We start from the raw sequence: 6,930 nt of genomic DNA, 5'->3' as shown, positions 1-6,930 counted from the left end.
AGAATTCAAATGGACAATCAAATCAATTGAAAATTCTATTTATACGGGCATATAATAGAGACAATAACATGTTTAGCCAAAATTGATTACTAGAGGTAAATCAATTGAGTTTGTTTGAATGAGGTCAAAAACAACGTAATTAATCCAGTTAGTGTTGTTTCTTTGATAATGTGAATAAAGCAATAACGTTATATTTTGAATAACAATGCAAATCATTCAAAGGAAATAATTGACAAAGTAATAGGGCGAGATATTCTTATTGATTCTCCTAAATCTGATGATGAATATTGCTGAAGAACAATGACGAATGTATTGGAGAAAATATGAAGAGCTCCGGAAAGCATACACGAAGCTTTCCGGAGCATAAAACACTTGCAGGAACATGACAACCGGATCGACCAGATCCACGAAGCTCCCCCGGTTATTAAGTCTATTGATGTGCAAATGTATTCACAATAACCTTACAAACTGTCACGACTCAACCGGAGGGCCATGACGGGCACCCGGAGCTAACCCATCGGGCACCTCTCATCATACTTCCACAATCCTATCTAGGTCAGCCACATGGCCTACTCATAATCTCTATGCATCAATAACAATTTCCATCGGGCTAAGGCACTTTTATATCACCATCAACACTATGCCCATATATATATACACAAGACGACGAGACTAACAAAATGATATACAAAAATATGAGCCGACAAGGCTAAAAGACATCTAGCTATACATAACTGTTTACGAGCCTCTAGAAAGAGTATGAAACATCATAAAGATGGGATAGGGCCCCGCCATGCCCATATAAATACGCAGAAGAATAGTACCAACGGCTGTAGCTCCAAATCAAATAGAGCTCCTCTAGATGATCTCTGAATAAAGCAGCCTAAGGATCAAGTCTGTCTCCCTGTCCACCTGCGGGCATGACGCAATGTCTACAAACAAAAGGACGTCAGTATGGACAATGTACTGAGTATGTAAGACACAAGCAATAACATGATAAAAGCATGAATGATAACATGAGATAGGAGTGCCATGCGATAGAAGAGCCATTTGTACCTTTTGAGATGTTCATCATATTTACTTACCCCTTTCTTTAAAGAAGACCTTCCATACGTATACATATACATACATATATAAATAGCACCATCATTATGACATACCCGGCCTTAATAGGACTCGGTGTGTAACATACTCGGCTATAATAGGACTCGGTGTGAAGCATACCCGACCACAATGGGACTCGGTGTTATTCATACCCAACTGATTAGTGGTGTGCACAATAGATATCATACCCGGCCATATAGGACTCGGTGTTAAGCATAACCGGCCGCAAAGGGACTCGATGTTACAACATAACTTTTTATATATATATATATATATATATATATATATATATATATATATATCCATATAGAATTACATAAGTAGAGCAACATCGTCATCATCATTTTCACTATATCTTTCCTTAGAGGATCAAATACTATAGGAGGGAATCAATGACATCATGAGAGTATCAAGAACTATGAGCTTTAGTGATTCTAGGAGTGAAGTCATCATGGAAGACATTATGGATTGCACGTGAAGGTATACAACAATGGGATCATGCCTTAAGAAAGAAGGGTTAGCCTTACATACCTTTATGTCTTCTCAACTACTTAACGTTCACCTCCAAAGCCCGAGAAATCTACATTGAAGAGGGTTCATACCAAGGTTAGGCTTCAAAGACACCCTTAAGTTCAAACTAGTATAATTCGTGAGCTAGCGAAAATTGGGCAGCATTTCCCCTATTTTATCTACTTCTACCAAATTCCAAAACAACTCCCAAACAACAATGACATTATCAACAATACCACAATTAAGAGACTTTACTCAAATTAGGCATCATTCAATCCCCAAAACTCCTTTTCATGATCACTCATAATAGCAATTTTAACATAACCGCATATACACTTGTATACAATAATTCCTCAACATCATTAGCATCACCCTCATTAATATTATACTCATAACATTCCAAGAATTACAATTCAAGTTAACTTATAGCTCATAATATCCTCAAATTCATACTTGAATTCTCCTTTCACTTTTCTTTCTTCCAACCACATGGTATAACAATCAAACAGCCTTAACTATATGCAAAAGATGTAAAAACTTACCTAAATCACACAAGAACAAGTCTTGGATCAACTCACTCCACTAAGGTGAAGTCTCCAACATCAACACCAAAGGAAATCTTGAGTTCCACAAACCCTAGCAAGCTTCTTAGCCCTTGAATCTCTTGGGTTTGGCTTGGATTTATGAATTTGGAGAGAGGTTTTGGAGAGTTATAGAATCTTATTTGGAGAAATAATGATCCCAAATGAGGTGAAATGAAATATATAAAGCGTCACTTAAAAACCCGTCGGGCATTTAGACGCCCACTTTGACGGACCGTCAAAATTCCTACAGTTCGTCAAAATGCACCGTTAAACTACCTAGCCAAGCAGGCCTCACTGTGGTTGTTTCACGATAGAGCACCACCATTTTACGGGCCGTAAAACCCCCTACGGTCCGTCAAATGGTCCGTCAAAATGTCCTTTTCCGATAAGTTGTTCGCTTCGATTCGTTTGACTTCCAATCCTTATGGAACCTTCTTGGCACTTGTGTAACACTTCATTAACCATCTAAGGAGCCCTATAGCTCCTCCTCAAGTCATTACTAAACAAAGTATAACTCAATTGTTGCAAAATCGTCCCAAACATGACTTACATTCTACTTCCTTCGACGAACTTAATTCCATCGATTCCTATGACTTCAAAATCTTATGGTGCGCGCATAAAGTTATCAAATACTCTCCTTAAACTCATAAGGACTTCATGTCCACTTTAGGCTTACGTTAGTCTACTCATAATGCAACAACACGAAATTTCCGAGACGTAACAGAAACCAAGTGCAACCCCTATCCTAAATCATCACAAAGGGAGCACTTTCCATGTATGCACACATGCCGCTTCAATCCATCAGGACCTTCACCGAGTTGGCAGATGCATTCGTAAAGGCACATACCGGCACCCAGGGGGTAGATAAATGCGAATTCAATGACCTCACTGAGTTCAAAACCGAGTCCGTACTGGTTAGGAAATTCAGGGAAACTCTCACAAAGGGAACACTTTCCTAGTGTGCACACCTGCCACATCAATCCATCAGGTCCTTCACTGATTTAGCAGATGTATTCATAAAGGACATACCGGGGATAGAGGGTAGAGAAACGAACGGAGGACATCTTCACCATCAAATAGAGACCAGATAAGTTGCTCTGCGTATTCGTAGACAAATTTCAGAGAGAAAACATGTTACTACCTAGAATTCCAGATAACTGGTTCGCGATAGCATTGATTGATAACCTCAATATTATAAATTCATAGGCCACCGAAAAGTTAAGGAAAGTATGAGGGAGTTTCCTTCCGCCACATAGAATGATGTGTACAACCGGTGCAATATTAAGCTCAGGGTAAAAGAGGACCTTTCTTCATCAGTCATCATCTCATCTTGGGCCACACATACCTTCCCTTGGACGTCCAGTGCCTGATAGATGCAACGTATCCAACCGATACGACCCATACAACACAACATCATGTTCAGGTTTTTAACAAAAAGGACGCTCCCGACCGTGTCAACCCCGCTCCTAACCCAAGACAAATGTTGGACACCTCCGATAGCCCGAGGGGATGGAGCCAGTAAAGACCGAGTATTTTGTAATAACCCCGTCAGAGCTAGCCACAGAAATTAAGATTCTGGGCGATAACGTCCAACGACTAAAGGGAATGAAATCGAAGCCTGGAAAGAGAAACCAGCAATACTATTGTGAATGGCTAAAGGGAATGAAAGCGGAGCTTGGAAAGAGGAACCAACAATACTATTGTGAATGGCTAAAGGGAATGAAATCGGATCCGGGAAAGAGGACCATCCAATCAAAGAAGATCCTCTAAAAAGTGGAGCTAGTAAAATGATAAATCACGTTTTCACTAGGCAACAATTCATAATTAATAAATGAAAATACACACAACTAATAAAAGATTATGCAGATCAATAAATAAAGACAACTTTCTTAATTAGATGTCTTATAATTGTGCCATTAATGCTATTGCACAGGAGCTGGGTTTACCCTATGCGCACCCGAAGGGTAGCTGCTACGGGTTCCCATGTTATAAAAAAAAATTGTGTCATTAATGAAGGGATAATTTTAAGTCTGAATGTAATGTCGGGAAAATTTGATGGAGGGTACTTTTGACCAATTTTAATATGTTAAGGGAATTTTTATTCAACTAGTACAAGGTGGGGCAAATTTGATCCGATATGTGGAAGGAGTGCATTTTTAAGTCATTTCTAATACGTTAAATGTACTTCTAACCCTTTTCCGATTTAATAATTGGCTTTCATCTTTGTTAAGAGACCATATTTAAGAATAAGATAGTGGAATTAAGTGCTCATTTTGGATAAAACTATGGGAGTGAAAAACACCTGAGTTTCACTCAAAAGGCTTGACCGCTACCATTATTAGATATAAGCAAATGGAAAGTCTTTTTTTGTCCCACCTTGTGTCCGTATTTTATTGGAGCTGACTATATTCGGATTTATGTTAAAAAAACCATATTGTGGGTAAAGTGCTCACTAAAAAAGGCAACTCCATACTTAAGATTCGAACCTGAGACCTCTGGTATGAAAAATCTTTCATTTTTATCCCTAATCTCTCTAATTTGGTTTATCTATAATCATATTATTAGAACTTTGGAATCAACTAAAATTTAGTAAGTCCTAACATTTAGGACTTTAAGATTTATTAAAATTGGGTTGTGTTATACACACCTTTTTCTTTAATCCTTTGGTAGGGAATGTTTTCTCTCTAATAAGCTTTACACGATCTGCATCATTAAATCACTTAATCATAGTTGATTAATTGATTTGGTATAACCTTCGGGTGCAGGTAAGTATTTACCAATCATTATTAGCTGGATCAGTGAATACCAGACACTGATGGTTATAACAAAATAAATTGATGCATTTCCTTATTTTTCTTTTAGTAAATTGTGATTTTTTATGTTGACAACCTAATTCAAGATGAAAATATTATGTATGGTCATGGTCGCATAGAGATGTGCTAACTTTTCTATTGTAGTGCTAGTTAGTCTCCTTGTCACTTGTGTATTGGAAATAAGAGGCAGACCCCCGTGTATTGATGGGATGCACGTGCACCCATTAACTTTGAAAAAATTATATATATATATATATATATATGGGTGTATATACCTTGAGAAACTAATATATCTAAGACATACAAATGCTCTTGGTGCGTACCAATCAAATCTTTTTCTTTTTGTTTTAATTCGAAGGGCTCATAACAACAAAAGTGATATAACTGAGATTCGAACATGCATCATTTTGTATATATTGCACACCCTTGACCACTGATCTATCACTCTCAACTGTTGCACTAGAGTTGATGTCTAAGTATTACCGTAGAACCCATATTTGACCTATATACTTGTATTTTCACCACAACTCCCACCACTAGTGAATAATGATTAACCGGACACGGGATTTCGCTAGCACCTAAGTTAAGATAATGGTGCCTCTACGGTCTTCAAATCCTGGGTCCGCCTCTATATGAAATTGTTTAATGAGTACGAAAAAACTTAGTATTCGCAGCTTAAAACAAATGAAATTTAGAAATTTTTACTTCAAACTCTCAGAAGTCAAAAATTAAGGGATTCACGAGGGTAAAAACCTACCCTCATTTCAATGCATCTGTTGATTTGATGTAAACACTCACACCAGATAAGTTTATACTGATAAAAGGGAGTATCTTCCATAACTCATTCACGAGCACGCATTGAATGTAAAAATCCTTAAACATGTAATGACAATGTTATTACAGAGAAAACTAATCAAACTTCCATCCAGCAATGCTTACGACAAGGAAAACACAGTTTTATATGCTACTACATCAACGTTTGTGTCTCTCTTTTCAATTTTAACTTCTAACCCAAAGATTGTGATCAGATCAAATCTATGTAAACTACTTCAACTTTAGGTGATGCACGTAGAAATTTTGATACCACAACAAATATTTTTAATTTTGTGTCAAAAAGTTCATCATCAAGATAGGATGTATCAATTAGCATTCTCATCAACACAGGGGACTTGGCTAACAATAACTTAATAAGCTGCATTTCAGGCGTGGTTCTTCCAAAGCTTAGCTTAACTTCCCTGAGGTGATTAAATGAAAAGTCTGAGAAATGTTCGAGTTCAAGGCAATCTAGAATACTGTTGCCGGCTGTGCACTTACCAAACAGTATATGAGGGACCTGGTCGTGTACCAGTTCCCTTATGCAATGTAGTATGAGAATCAACACAAGATTTTTACGTGGAAAACTCCTTGCCCAAGGGATTAAAAACCACGACCTACCCATGTAGGATTTCAACTCCACTAACCGAGAAACTCAGGTTACAACTCTATCGTAAGCTAGGAATTAACTTTCATAATCCCTCACCCTTACAATAACGCTTATGGAACCCTCACCCTTGACTACCCCTAGCTAAGCACACTAATACACCTAGACTTACCTTAGCCCAGTGTACCACTCAAAGGCACCCTTTGAGAATTCACCACAGTGACTAACTCTAGCCACACACTGATATAACTAAGCTAACTCTAGCCTAGTGTACCACTCAAGAGCTTGTGGAAGCAACCTTGAGAATTTTGGACACAATTTCTTTTCACGGAAGAGTAGGTTTACAGTTTAAGATCAAACGAACAAAGACTCAATAACCTATGGACCTAAAACAACTTCAGTTCTGGACCTGGTCCTTCGGGTTGCTTTGGCTTTGTTATTGAGGAACACCTTGAAAGGTGGAGACTTGCACTTTCGATGGAGCAATTTTTGGATTGTG

The sequence above is a fragment of the Lycium barbarum genome, chromosome 8 (genome assembly GCF_019175385.1).
Source record: "Lycium barbarum isolate Lr01 chromosome 8, ASM1917538v2, whole genome shotgun sequence".
NCBI classification, from domain to species: Eukaryota; Viridiplantae; Streptophyta; class Magnoliopsida; order Solanales; family Solanaceae; genus Lycium; species Lycium barbarum.
The sequence above is the reverse complement of the archived record's forward strand: the minus strand, read 5'-3'. Positions refer to the sequence as shown.